A 14,983-nucleotide genomic window follows, 5' to 3' on the forward strand; every position below is an offset into this window, starting at 1 on the left:
TGGCAAAAAGTGTTATTAGCAGTAGTATTTCTGCTAACTGATCATGTGCTAATATATTTATCCCAATAAATCATTAATAAAATGTCATTCATTAAAAAAAAACATGCATTTAGTAATGATGTTAGGCCAGGTATTGACAAAAGCAGTGCCATGGGAGAGGGAGTGGTCTCTGAAACAATAGGAGCTTCTTGTGGATAGAGTAGTTCTCTGAAAACCACCCCTGGCTGTGAATGTGTATAGTTTAAATTTAGATTCCAGCTATTTTACTCGCAAATTTGTTGGTATCGGGCAAGTTTTTCTCAATTGTGTGAGCTTTTATCTACTTATTACTAAAATGAGATTCATCATTCATACCCTTACAATATTTTTGTGAAGATCACATATGGTAGGTAACCTATGTAAAGACATGTAAGGGACCTGGTGCAGAGTTGTATCCTGCCTGTGGTTGATATCTCACTGGAGAAGGGAGGCAGGGAGCTTGTGCCCTAAGTCTGTACAGATTCAGCACATTGATGGGGGCAGGATGTTGATGCCTAAAGGAGGACTTGGGTTGATCCTCAGATCCTCAGATGAATACAGTATCACAGTTGGAAGAACATTAAAATTCATGTAGTCAGAATATCTTCTTTACAGGAGAGGCCTCTGGAGCCCTGAGGGTGGAAGGAGAAAGGGCTTTTGCTGGTGGAGGCCTTTATCTTCAAGCAAAGGGCCAGCCTGTATCCTAGAGACGGCACACTTCTTGCTCCCTTGCCTGTGGGGACTCTTGGCTGGGGCTAATAGGCAAGCTATTTTGAGCCAGGAGTTGTATAAAGAGAGGCTCACAGCAGTGCCCAGACTTGGTCTTGCTATTGTGTCTGCCTCTCGTGATGCCTCCCTCCTTGCAGGGCACTTTGTGTCAGCAGGAATGTGAGGCAAGTTGTGAAATTCAATTAATTCTACTGCCAACCCACACACCTCCCTCCAGGGATGGCCCAGCAAGGACCAGGCAGCCCTGTAAACTAGGTTTCCTGACTCTCTTTTCCTTCCCTTATATCAGCCCCTTCTTATATGTTTCTCTCAGTTTCTCTTCTTCCATTTTCTTCTGATAGAAGACACATCTACAGGGATGTGTTTCTGAATTAAGCACTGTTGTATACTGAATTTTGATATAGAATCTCTGAAAGCTTGAGTTATAAAATTGCTTTCGCTGGAAGTTGGGAGGGAGTGACTAAGATATCCCTTCTTCCTTTCTTGAGTTATATTCTAATAGAACATAAGCAAAAAGTACAGGCATCTCTATGATTGTGTTTCTAGACTGCACTTGCAACCCTTCCATAAAGGGTTTCAGTTAACTAAAGTAAAAAAAAGGCCGCTTATTCTTTCCCGTAAGAAGGAGGAAATGGAGGGTGGCAGAGACTTGCCCTGGTTTTGGTGTATGCGGTGAGAAAACAGAGGAGAGTCCAATGCCCTTATAATGGACTCAGGTGTCAGGAAGTGAAATCAAGGATGGGAATCTAGTTTTGAAGCAAACTATGTGCCTCCTCAAAGCTAGGCAGTGTCCTAGACTCTAATTAAGCGTGGAAAGAGAAAGTTCAAGAGTGCAAGAAGGAGCTGAAATTATTCACCCCAAAATTTTCTTCTCCTGGGGGGTAAAAGAAATGTCCCCTTTTCTATGAATAAACACAGGGAAAAACCAGATCTCCCCTGATTATCTCAAAAGTGTTTAATCTTAATATATTAGTTTTGAGAGTGTATGGTGAGCCAGGCCTAGAATTGTCCTTTTGAAGCTGGAGACCCATGACTTTTCAATGCCACCCTGTCTTCTTTCATGAGGCCATTCCTGTAATCAGAGATAGGAAGTAAAGGTCTGATCCCCCTCCAAGAGACTCAGAAATGGGTTACAATTGGACATTACTTAAATTAAATTAAATGACTAAGGCCAATTTTTACCCTTGGCAAATGGTTATACGTGATTCTGCTGCCCATCCCACGTTAAGTCTAGCCATGCTGTCCTACAGAGAACAACAGGAAAGATGATGTAATGACAAGTGCATGATGCCAGCACCTCCAAAGCTGAGTTAATGCTTTTTTAAAACTCTGATTAGTCCCATGTTTGTGAAAAGACCACAGGATACTATTAAAATCACAATATCTGTCCCATAACAACAAAATGTAGAAAATGCATGCAAAAAAAAAAAAAAATCTCATTTTTCTGAAAAAGCTTTGTTCCTGGGGCACAGTACATGGTATAATCCAGACTCACATTGCTGCTGCCAAGCAAAAAGCACAGTGAAGACTTAAGGTTTTCGAGAGACTAGTGGAGAGAACCATCACTTCTGTCAGTTGTACTGTGCTGGTTGGTGTGTTGCTGTGATGCTGAAATCTATGCCAACAGTATTTCAAATACCAGCCAGGTCAACCATGGAAGACAGCTTTCAGTGGAGCTTCCAGATTAAGACAGACTAGAAAGAAAAGCTTGGCAATCTGCTACTAAAATTATTGGCCAGTGAAAACCTTAAGGATACCAGCAGAACAGTGGCTGATATAGTGTCATGAGATGAGCCCCTCATGTAGGAAGGCACTCAAAATATGACTGGGGAAGATCTGTCTCCTTAAAGTAGAATTGAGCTTATATGATGTTGAAGTAAGGCTTTCTGGACCTTTATTTGCCGATGTGTCATGACACAAAATGAGAAGAAACAGGTGTAAACACCCATTAATAATCAAATTGTGGAATGTATGATGTATGAATCTATGAAAATAAGAAGTTGTCAAAAATGAAATGGAATGTTTGAAGATCTATATCCTAGGCATTAGTGAGCTGAAGTGGGCTGGTATTGGCCATTTAGCGCTGGACAATCATATGGTCTACTGTGCCAGGAATGACAAATTAAAGAACAGTGTAGCATTCGTTGTCAAAAAGAACAATTCAAGATCTATACTGAAGTACAATGCTGTCAATGACAGGAGAATACCCATAACCCTATGAGGAAAACCAGTTAATATGACCATTATCCAAATTTACCCACCAACCACTAACACCATAGATGAATAAGTTGAAGATTTTTACCAATTTCTGAAGTCTGAAATTGATCAAACATGCAATCAAGATGCACTGATAATTATAAGTCATTGGAATATGAAAGCTGGACACAAAGAAGGATCAGTAGTCGGAAAACATGGAATTGTGATAGAAACAATGCTGAAGATCAGATTGCATGATAGAATTTTGCAAGACCAATAACTTATTCACTGAAAATACCTTTTCTCAACAACATTATTGATGATTATACGCATGGATCTCTCCAGACGGAATACACAAGAATCAAATCAACTCCATCAGTGGAAACAGACAGTGGAGAATCTCAATATCCTCAGTCAGAGCAAGGCCAGGGGCCAACTGTAGAACAGACTATCAATTGCCCATTGTTTTTGTTGTTAAGACTCATGGCTACAGTATCTATAAGAGAATGAAACACTGTGTGGTCCTGTTGCATCCTCGTAATCGTTATTCTTGAGCCCATTGTTACAGCCACTGTGCCAATCCATTTTGATGAGGGTCTTCCTCTTTTTTTGCTGACTGTCTGCTTTATCAAGCATGATGTCCTATTCCAGAGACCGGTCGCTCCTGATAACATGTCTTTTCATCCTTGCCTCTAAGGAGCATTCTGACTGTACTTCTTCCAAGACAAATTTGTTTGTTCTTCTGGCAGTCCACTGTATATTCAATATTCTTTGCAAACACCATAATTTAAAGGCATCAATCCTTCTTCAGTCTCCTTTATTCATTGTCCAGCTTTTGCATGCATATGAGGAGGTTCAAAACACCATGGCTCGGGTCAGGCACTCCTTAGTCCTTAAAGTGTCATCTTTGCTTTTTAAAACTTTAGAGAGATATTTTGAAGCAGGTTTGCCCAATGCAATGTGTCATTTGATTTCTTGACTGTTGCTTCCATGGGTGTTGATTGTGAATCCAAGTAAAATGAAATTCTTGACAACTTCAATCTTTTCTCTGTTTATCATGATATTGATTATTGGTCTAATTGTGAAGACTTTTGTTTTCTTTATGTTGAGGTATAATCCATACTGAAGGCTATGGTCTTTGATCTTCGTCAATAAGTGCCTCAAGTCCTCTTAACTTTCAGCAAACAAGGTAGTGTCATCTGCATAATGCAGGTTGTTAATGAGCCTTCCTCCAATTCTGATGTCCCGTTCTTCTTCATTTAGTCCAGCTTCTCAGATTATTTGCTCAGTATTCAGATGGAATAAGTATGGTGAAAGAATACAACTCTAACACACACCTTTCCTGACTTTAAACCATGCAGTATCCCCTTGTTATGCTGGAACAACTACCTCTTGGACTATGTACAAGTTCCTCATGAGCACAGCTCAGTGTTCTGGAACCCATTCTTCACATTGTTATCCATAATTTGTTATGATTACATAGTCAGTAAACACAGGTACACATCTTTCTGGTATTCTTTGCTTTCAGCCAAGATCCATCTGACATCAGCAATGGTATTCCTCATTTCATGTCCTCTTCAGAATTCTGCTTGAACTTCTGGCAGCTCCCTGTTGATATACTGTTGCAACCACTTTTGAATGATCTTCAGCAAAATTTTACTTATGTGTGATATTAATGATATTGTTCAATAATTTCCACATTTGGTTAAATCACCTTTCTTGGGAATGGGCATAAATAAGATCTCTTCCCATCAGTTGGCCGGGTAGCTTTCTCCCAAATTCTTGGCATAGGTGAGTGAGCATTTCCTGCACTGCATCCCTTTGTTGAAACATCTCAATTGGTATTCCGTCAATTTCTGGAGCCTTGCTTTTCACCAATGCCTTCATTGCAGCTTGGATTTCTTCCTTCAGTACCATCAGTTCTTGGTCATATGCTAACTCCTGAAACGGTTGAACATCAACCAATTCTTTTTGGTACAGTGACTCTGTGTATTCCTTGTATCTTCTTTTGATACTTCCTGCATTGTTCAATATTTTCTCGTAGAATCCTTCTGAATTGCAACTCGAGGCTTGAACTTTTTCTTCAGTTCTTTCAGGTTGAGAAATGTAGAGAATGTTCTTCATTTTTGTATTTCCAAATCCAGGTCTTTGCACATGTCATTTTAATACTTTGTGTTCTCGAGCTGACTTTTGAAATCTTCTGTTCAGCTTTCTTACTTCATCATTTCTTCCTTTCCTTTTAGCTCTTCTACATTCTGCACCAAGCTTCAGAGTGTCTTCTTACATCCATTTCAGTCTTTCCTTTCTTTCCTGTCTTCTCAATGACCTCTTGATTTCTTCGTGAATGATGTCGTTGATGTCATTCTACAACTCATCTGTTCTTTAGTCATTAGTGTCCAATGTGTCAAATCTGTTCTTGAGATCATCTTTAAATTCAGGAGGGGTATATTCAAGGTCATACTGTGGCTCTTGTAGAACTTGTTCTAATTTACTTCAGCTTAAGCTTGAACTTGCGTATGAGCAACTGATGGTCTGTTCAGCAGTCAGTCCCTGGCCTTGCTCTGACTGATAATATTGAGCTTTTCCATCGTCTCTTTCCACAGATGTAGTCGATTTGATTCCTGTGTTTTACATCTAATGAGGTCCACGTGTATTGTCACCATTAATATTTTTGAAAAAGGATATTTACAATGAAGAAGTTGTTGATCTTGCAAAATTCTGTAATGTGTTTCTATCACCAAGGCCATATTTTCCAACTGCTGATTCCTCTTCTCTGTTTCCAATTTCCCATTCCATTCACCAGTAATTATCAGTGCATCTTGATGGCACGTTTGATCAATTTCAGACTGCAGAAGTTGGTAAAAACCTTCAATTTCTTCATCTTTGGCATTAATGGCTGCTGCATATATTTGTATATTAGTCATATTAACTGATCTTCCTTGTAGTCATATGGGTATCATCCTATCACTGACAATATTGCACTTCAGGATAGACCTTGAAGGTTTTTTTTTTTTTTTTTTTTTGATGATGAGTGAAACGCCATTCCCCTTCAATTTGTCATTCCTTGCATAGAAGACCATATGATTGCTACATTCAATATGGCCAGTAACTGGCCATTTGAACTCACGAACGCCTAGGATATCTATGTTTATGCATTTGATTTCATTTTTGTCAATTTCCAACTTTCCTAAATTTATAATTCCTGCAGTCCCATGTTCCAATTATTAATGGATATTTGGAGCTATTTCTTCTCATTTTGAATTGTGCCACACCGGCAAATGAAGGTCCTGAAAGCTTAACTCCACCAACTTCATTAAGGTTGGGTCTACTTTGAGGAGGCACCTCTTCCCCAGTCACATTTTGAGAGTTTTACAACCCGAGGGGCTCATCTTCTGGCACTGTATCAGACAGTGTTCCACTGCTATTCATAAGGTTTCCACTGGCTAATTTTTTTCAGAAGTAGACCACTGGGTTCTTCTTTCTAGTCTGTCTTAGTCTGGAAGCTCAGCTGTAATCTATCTACCATGAGTGACTCTGCTGGTATTTGAATACCACTGGCATAGCTTCCAGCATCACAGCAACACACAAGCCCCCACAGTATGGACAAACTGACCCATGTGTGGGGTTACAACACACACACACACACACACACACACACATATATATATATATATATATATGGAGCTCTGGTGGCACAGTGGTTAAAGGTCAGGTGCTAACTAAAAAGACAGCAGTTTGAATCCACCAGCCGCTCCTTGGAAACCCTATGGGGGTAGTTCTATATACATATATAGTTGTTAATCATGTGATCACATCTAGAAGCAAAGGCCAGACTCAAAGTTGTGGCAATCTAACATTGGGAAGGACAGTTGACAGGGGTGAGCTCAGCCATAAGGTAAGAATAAATGCTGAATTGGGGTAAGAAGACTATAGAAGATAAAGAAACTATCAGTAAGTATAAATTGACATTTCTTGTTCCCATTCCTTGCTATACACTTTACAAAGACATCTAATTTTGTTTGTTAATAACTTTAGGGGATGCATAGGTTTACCTCTATTTTAAAGTTTAGGAAAATAAGACTCAGACTGGCTAAGTGACATCCAGTTGTTCTATAGTTTCCTTTATAGTTATTTTTCCCAGTATAGTATCCAAAGTCCAATGTGAAAGTTGGAAAAAAAGAAGAAGGATTGGTGGTTGGAAAATATGGCCTTGGTTATAGAAATGATGCCAGAGATTGCATGATAGAATTATGCAATGCAAACAACTTCTTCGTTGCAAACACCTTTTTTCAACAACATAAACGGTGACTATACTCATGGACCTCGCCAGACGGAATACGCAGAAATCAAATCAACTATATCTGTGGAAGTAGATGATGGAAAAGCTCAATATCATCAGTCAGAAAAAGTTCGGGTGCCAACTGTGGAACAGATCATCAATTGCTCATATCCATTTTCAAGTTGAAACTGAAGAAAAGTAGAACAAGTCCACAAGATCCAAAGTAGGACCTTGAGTATATTCCACCTGAATTTAGAGATCATCTCAAGAATAGTTTTGACACATTGAACACTAATGACCAAAGACCAGACGAGTTGTGGAATGACATCAGGGACATCATTCATGAAGAAATCAAGAGGTCATTGAAAAGACAGGAAAGAAAGAAAAGACCAAAATGAATGTCAGAAGAGACTCTGAAACTTGGTCTTGAATGTTGAGTAGCTAAAGTGAAAGGAAGAAATAAAGAGGTAAAAGACCTGAACAGAAGATTTCAAAGGGTGGCTCCAAAAGACAGACAAAAACGTTATAATGACATGTGCAAATATCTGGAGATAGAAAACCAAAAGGGAAGAACACACTCAGGATTTCTCAAGCTGAAAGAACTGAAGAAACAATTCAGTCATCAAGTTGCAATATTGAAGGACTCTACACAGAAAATATTAAATGACAAATGAAGAATCAAAAGAAGATGGAAGGAATACAGAGAGTCACTATGCCAAAAAGAACTGGTCAATGTTCAGCCATTTCAGGAGGTACCATATGATCAGGAACCAATGGTACTGAAGGAAGAAGTCCAAGCTGTACTGAAGGCACTGGTGAAAAACAAGGCACCAGGAATTGACAGAATATCAACTGAGATGTTTCAACACACGAATGCAGCACTCGAATTGCTTACTTATCCAAGCCAAGGAATTTGGAAGACATGTACCTTGCTAGCCTACTGGTAGAGATCCATATTTATGCCTATTCCACAGAAAGGTGATTCAACCAAATACAGAAATTATTGAACAATATAATTAATATCACAAGCAAGTAGAATTTTTCTGAAGATCATTCAGAAGTAGCTGCAGCCACAACAGGGAACTGCCAGAAATTCAAGCTGGATTCGGAAGAGGATGTGGAACTAGGGATATCATTACTGATATTGGATGGTTCCTGGCTGAAAGCAGAGAATACCAGAAAGGTGTTTACCTGTGTTTATTGACTATGCAAAGGCATTTGATTGTGTGGATCATAACAAATTATGGATAAAATTGTGAAGAATGGAAATTCCAGAACACTTAATTGTGCTCATGAGGGACCCATGCATAGATCAAGAAGTAGCCATTTGAGCAGAACAAGGGGATACAGCTTTGTTTAAAGTCAGGAAACATGTGTGTCAAGATTGTATTCTTTCGCCATACTTATTCCATCTGTTTACTGAGCAAATAATCTGAGAAGCTGGACTATATGAAGAAGAATGGGACATCAGAATTGGTGGAAGACTCACTAACAACCTACGTTATGGAGATGGCACTACTTTCCTTGCCGAAAGTGAAGACGGCTTGAAGCACTTACAGACGAAAATTAAAGGCTACAGCCTTCAATATGGATTACACCTCAACATAAAGAAAACAAAAGTCCTCACAACTGGACCAATAATCAACATCATGATAAACGAAGAAAAGACTGAAGTTGTCAAGGATTTCATTTTGCTTTGATCCACAATCAACACCCATGGAAACCACAGTGAAGAAATCAAACGATGCATTGCATTGGGTAAATCTGTTTCAAAAGACCTTTCTGAAGTTTTAAAAAGCAAAGATGTCATTTTAAGGAATAAGGGGCGCCTGACCCAAGCCATGATATTTCAATCTCCTCATAGGCATGCGAAAGCTGGACAATGAATAAGGAAGACTGAAGAAAAATTAATGCCTTTAAATTATGGCGTTGGCAAAGAACATTGAACATATGGTGGACAGCAGAAGAACAAACAGATCTGTCTTGGAAGTACAGCCAGAATGCTCCTTAAAGGCAAGGATGGTGAGACTTTGTCTCACATACTTTGGACATGTTAAGCAGAAGAATGAGTCCTTGGAGAAGGACATCATGTTTGGTAATATAGAGGGTCAGCAAAAAAAGGGAAGGACCCTTATTGAAATGGATTGACACAGTGGCTGCAACAATGGGCTCCAGCATAACAACAATTTTGAGGATGGTGCAAGACAGGGCAATGTTTTGCTCTGTTTTACATAGGGTCACTATGAGCCAGAACTGACTCAAGGGCACTTAACAACAACATCAGTATCCAAAGTCCACGCATTGCAGTAATTATCATGAATCTTTAGTATCCTTTAATCTGGAATAAGTCTTGCAGTTTTCTGTGTTTCTTGACTTTAGTAATTTTGAGGAGTACAGGTCAATTATTTCATAGGATGCCTATCAATTTGGATTTGTCAGATGCTTCCTCATCATTATATCCATGATATTTTAATTATTATATAATTAAAATAAATAATATAAATATTATTATATTTGCAGAGTAGAACAGAATTAATGTTTTTTTAATATAGCATAGCAATAATCACATAATTTCAGATTGTCCCAATATTAATATTGACTGATAAATTGCTTAACATGGTGTCTACCAGGTTTCTCATCTGTAAAGTTATTGTTTTTCTCCTTTGTAATAATTATTTTGTTTGAATGTGTTTTGAGACTATGTAAATATTCTTTTTTCTCATAAACATTCATCCATTAAATTTGACATATTTGATGATTTTCTAACTTTATCATCTTTCTATATTTATTAGTTAGCATGCAACTGTAAAGGTTCTTTTCTCCTGCATATATTAATATATTCATTTATTTTTATTAGCATTGCCTCATGGATTCTTTCTTTATTAAATGGATTATAATTCATTAAGTCATTATATAGTGTAGCTCTCAGTTTGTCACAAAATTAACTAGTGGGAGCCCCATCAGGCTGGCTTTAGTGATCTTTTAATGCGTCCCATTAAAGTGAAAGCATTATCATGAAAAGAGGGACAATACTACTGACCATACAGAAAAAAAGGAATACAAAGGAATACTATGAACAAATATGTGTCAACGGATTAGATAACATAGATAAAATGAATGAAATTCTAAAAACATGCAAACAACTAAATCAAGACAGAACGAAAAATTTGAATAGACTTATAAAAAGTAAAGAGATTGAGTTACTAATCAAAAGCCTTCCCACAAAGGAAAGTCCAGGATCAGATGACTTTACTATTAAATTCAACCAAATGTTTAAAGAATTAACACCAATCCTTTATAAAATCTTCCAAAAAATAAAAGAGGCAGAAACACTTTGTAACTCATTCTGTGAGGCCAACATTATCCTGATACCAAAGTCAGACAGATATCACAAGGAAACTGTAGACTGATATCCCTTACAAATAAAATGCAAAAATTTTCAACAAAATACTAACAAACCAAATCCAGCAGCATATTAAGAGGAGTCTACAGCATGACCAAGTGGAATTGATGCCAGGCATGCAAGGTTCGTGCAACAAATGAAAATAAATCAAGGTAATACACCATATTAATTGAACGAAGGGTGAGGGGAAATATATGATTAAGTGAATAGCCATAGAAAAAGCATTTGACAAAATCTGACTCTGTTCCATCATAAAAAGAGTCAACAAACTAGAAATATAGGTTACTTCCTCAACCCAATAAAGGTCATCTATGACAAACCCACGGCTAACATTATACTTAATGATAAATGTCTGAAAAATTTCCCCCTAAGATCAAAACAAGACAGTGATATCTCTTCATGCCACTTGTATTCCCTTGTACTAGAGTTTCTGTCCAGAACAATTAAGTAAGAAAATGAAATAAAAGACACGTGGATTCAAAAGAAAGAGTAAAACTATTTGCATATGATGTGATCTTATATAAAGAAGACCCTAGAAGAGTCCACAAAATAAAATAAAATAAACCTATTAGAAGTAATAAAGAAATTCAGCAAAATTGCTAAATACGAGAACAAAACACTAGGAATGAACAATCTGATAATGATTTTTTTAAACCATTCAGAGTATCAACATTTAAAGCTATATATAACAAAGGACTGTAAGACGTGTACTCTGAAAACTACAAAACATCGCTGAAAAGATTTAAAGAAAATCTAAATGGAAAGATACATTGTGTTCATATATTGGAAGACTTAATATTGTTAAGATGGGAATACTGCAAAAATTGATCTACAAATTCAATACCATACTTTCAAAATCCCATTTGTCCTTTTTGTTTGTTTTGTGTAATCTGAAAGCCAATCTTGAAATCATTAGAAATACAAGGGACTCTGAATAACTAAAACAATCTTGACAAAAAAAGGACAGATTTGGAGGACTCACAGTTTCAGATTTCAAACCTTATTGCAAACCTGCATTAAATCTGTACGGCATTGACATAAGAACAAACATATAGAAAAATGAAATAGAATTTAGAGTCAAGAAATAAACACTTAAATTTTTGCTCAACTGACATCTAACAAGAATATCCAGACAATTCAATGGAGAGAAAAAAAAAAAAAAAACAGTATTTTTAACAAATTGTTAAGTGACAGTTGTCTACATTTAAAAAAAAATGAAATTAGACTCTTACCTCATACCATATTAAAAGAATGAACTTAAAATGGTTGGCAAAAGTAAATACAAGAGCTAAAACTATAAAATTCTTTTAAAAAATATAGACGTAAATCTCCACAGCCTTGGTTAAACCAACGGTTTCTTAAATTGACACCAAAGCACAAGCAACCAAAGTAAAAAACAGATAAACTGGACTTCATGAAAATTATAAACTTCTGTGTATCTAAGGACATTATCAAGAAAGTGAAAAGATGGTCCACCAAATGGGAGGAAAATATTGGCAAATCACGTATTAGATAAAGGTCTAGTATCCATAAGGTCTATAATCCATAAAAAGAATTCAACAAAAAAGACACCTTAATTTAAAAAATATGGGAAAGATTCAAATAGACCTTTCTTCAAGGAAGATACACAAATGGCCAATATGCATGTGAAAAGATTCGTGCAAAGATGCTTAACACCATTAGTGGTTAGGAAAATACAAATTTAAAGCACAATGAGGTAATTTTTACAACCACTAAGATTACAATAAAAATATAGAAAATAACAAGTGTTGACATGGATATGAAAAATTAGAATCTTCACTGGTAGGAACGTAAAATGTTCTTGGCTGTATAAGACTCAGTTTCTCACAAATTTGGTTCCTTAGTTACACTAGTCACAATAACCACATGTGGCTAGCTCTTTTCATACCTGGTAGTGCAGCTCTAGATTAAAAGCCAGATCAATCCTTTTCCTTGTGCATGTGTGCATGTATGCATGCCCAAGTGTGTTCAGAATGGTAGCCTGCATACTACTCTAGCAGACAGTGCTTTTGTCTTCGTTTTGGGTGGCCTCGAATGCCTGTCTGTATCAGACTTTTTGCACACCAAGCATTTGCCTGACATATGCCTTTGTAAGGACTACGAGGGTTTTGATTCCATAGTGCTATTATTACCTTCTTTACTAGGATCTCATATTGAAAACCATTTTCCATGCCAAAGAGGTGATCCATATCTGAAATCCCACTACTTTATTATATCTTTTGTTCCATTCCCCCTCTTTTTGACTTCACACTAGACCTGCTTCCCTGCACTTCTCTGATGGACAAAATCTGAGTTGCCATGCTTCTGACTGGCAGTTTGGAGAATGATCCCCGACTCCAACAAGTCTCAGACACTTGCAAGCCTTGTATGTCCTTTGGGCACCCAAGCTTAACCTATCCATCAGTGACAAAGGCAGGAGTGACCACAGCAGTCAGCAAGGAGCCTTGAAATGGAGTGTAGTCCTGCCTTTTCTGCATTTTTACCTATAGCCAAGAGAGAATCTAAGCTGAGTTTTATTATGAATGCAGATATGTCGTAGTGAAGCATGCAGGACAAAGATGATGCCTCATAGGAAGATGCTCAACATGATGCCTAGGTCTAGTGAAATCACCAAAGCTCCAGTGGCTCTCTGAGCACCGGTCCAGGTTGGTGGTAGAACCCCAGAATCCTGGTGAAATCTTCAAACTAGGCAAAGCTCTCTGCTCCCGCTGCTGCCATTTTTTTAATTCTGTCCTAAAACACTCCCCTCTCTTAACCCCATATTTTATGGAGAGAGTTTCTGTCTTCCCACAGTCCACCCTCATGAGCCCAACGTCCCTCAGGCACTGCAGCCCTTGTGATTCTGCTATGTTAGACCAGCATATGCCTGTCATCACAGTCCTCACTGAATCTTCTCTGCACCTGATAAAACTAAGTCCCATGTCCCCTGTTGTCACTATTTCTGTCAGTTTTCCTTAGAAGATGCTCATTGCATGACAGCAAGACAGCGTCTGCATCCTTTTATTCCTTAGCACCTCTTCCAAACTCACAGTCTGCCTTCACTTAAACCAGGCCCCGCGCCAGAGGCAGTGCTTCACGTGTACAAACTGGAGTCAGGTGGCCTAGATGAAAATCGTGCTCTACATCCCATGCTCATCTGTAAACTGGGCAAAGTAACAATAGCTCCCCCCAGGGACTTTCTGAAGATTAAGTAAGTTAATATATGTATCAGTGCCTGTTTTGCTGAAAGCACTTAAAAAATATCAGCAGTTATGATGATTATCCTTTGAAGCTTAGGATATCCGACTATAAAACTTTCTACTGCTGCTTTATGCGACCTGTTTGGTCACTATTACCATTCGAGTAATTTAGGCGCCTTGTCAACAATCTTCTACTAGACTCTAAGAACTACATCCACTCCAGGTCACATACAGGAAAACCCAGTAAGCCTCATAGTCCCTAGTTTCTGAACTTAAACTCCTATGCCTCCCGCTGCCTATGTCCCTCACCTAGTCTATCAATGCATTAAGAGAGAAGACCTTTGATTTTCTGTCTTCTCCAATGGGACTGTGTTCTTTCAGGTTTGCTTCTTTTTTAAAGGGCACCGTACCCAACCCTCTCATCCTCCTTCTCTTCTGTCCCTCCATGAATCTGTGAGCCTGGATAAATACACACATCTGTTTTCATTTTATCTTATATTGGGACTCCTGGGTACACCAACAGAGCATTAGACAAACCTGAAAATGGGTGCTACTTCATGTTCATGGTCACCAACATCTATTGGGACATAAATATTTCCCAGTAACCCTTCCTGATGGTCCTGAGTTGCATTTTATGGTTAATAGATGTAAAATTGTTGACATCTAAAAATTAATCCTTCTCTGTGGACCATATTTTTAAATAGAAAAATACCCTCTCTACAAGTGCTGAGACACTTTGTAAGTTCAGAGCCAGTTGCTGTCAAATCAATTCCAGCTCATGGTTACCCCACATTTATGAGAGTAAAACTGTACTTCATAGGGTTTTCAATGGCTGTGATCATCTGGAAGTAGATTGCCAAGCCTTTTTTCTGAGGTGTCTCTGGGTGGACTGCAACAGCCAACTTTTTGGTTAGTTGTCAAGAGCTTAAACATTTCCACCACTAAAAAAAAATCCATTTCCATCAAGTAGCTTCCAACTCATGAATGACCCTATAAGACAGAGTAGAACTGCCCCATAGAGTTTCCAAGGAGCTCCTAGTGGATTCAAACGGCCAATGGCCAATTTTTGGTTGGCAGCCGTAGCTCTATTTTTTTTTTTTTAGCCGTAGCTCTTAACCATTAGACCACCAGGGCTTCCATAAAGCAGCCAAATTTCAG

The sequence above is a fragment of the Loxodonta africana genome, chromosome 8 (genome assembly GCF_030014295.1).
Source record: "Loxodonta africana isolate mLoxAfr1 chromosome 8, mLoxAfr1.hap2, whole genome shotgun sequence".
In the NCBI taxonomy this organism is placed as follows: domain Eukaryota; kingdom Metazoa; phylum Chordata; class Mammalia; order Proboscidea; family Elephantidae; genus Loxodonta; species Loxodonta africana.